Source organism: Penaeus monodon, chromosome 32, assembly GCF_015228065.2.
Source record: "Penaeus monodon isolate SGIC_2016 chromosome 32, NSTDA_Pmon_1, whole genome shotgun sequence".
NCBI lineage: Eukaryota > Metazoa > Arthropoda > Malacostraca > Decapoda > Penaeidae > Penaeus > Penaeus monodon.
In genome coordinates, this window is record NC_051417.1 from 10144999 (window position 1) to 10145759 (window position 761).

Genomic DNA, 761 nt, shown 5'->3' on the forward strand with positions numbered 1-761 from the left:
GAGGAGGTCGTCGAGACGGTCACAGAGGGTATGAAAGAAGTAAACCAAGCAAGAGTTCAGACGTTTTTCCTGCAAGTAAATAGGTATAAGGACTGAACAGGTACTCCGTACGAGTGAATCCTTATTCTTGTTTGTAGTTGCCATTGAGGGAAGCTAATGCCCCAACCCTTCATACCATTCCTTTGGCTGTAAGAAATGGAACATCAGTGAGCCAGTAGAAGAGAAATTATGGTCATTGCAATGCAACTGCATAGGTCTTGCATCTGTCTGAGGCAGAGACAAGTAAAGAAAAGGTAGCCTAGCATTTAGATAAACGAAACCATTAATCTCAAGGTCACAGGTTCGGAAGACCTTTAGACGAAAAGCCACATTTCCTTGTAATGCTCCCTGTAAATCCTGTTCTTCTGGACAAAATCCTATAGTGTAATTATGGAAGAAGGATTGAATCTTGCCTCAGCTTCCTCTCACTGAAGCAAATGGTGTGACTGTCTTACCGTCTTTCATCATGTGCGTGTTTTGCAAGGTGAAGTTACTGCTAATGCTTCCATTGTAATTATGCTTATTTAGTATTGTGATTTTATCCTTTCTTGCAGCTGTTGATCATGGCCATTAGCAACAGCCTCACCCCTCGCTGGTCCCTTCTGCTATTGAGATTTCGTTCTGCTACTGTTTTTCTTGTTAATGCTACTCTTGAAGATTCTTTTAGCTCGTTTTACTGATTCGTTTCTATTACTCATACGCTTCTACTTATATCACTATCC

General features: G+C 41.1%; 1 protein-coding gene across 1 annotated transcript in view; it reads left to right on the top strand.

The window, feature by feature from the left end:
• Positions 1-761, top strand: part of LOC119593542 (regulating synaptic membrane exocytosis protein 2-like) — a 102095-nt gene that overhangs the window by 1891 nt on the left and 99443 nt on the right. The window lies entirely within an intron of this gene.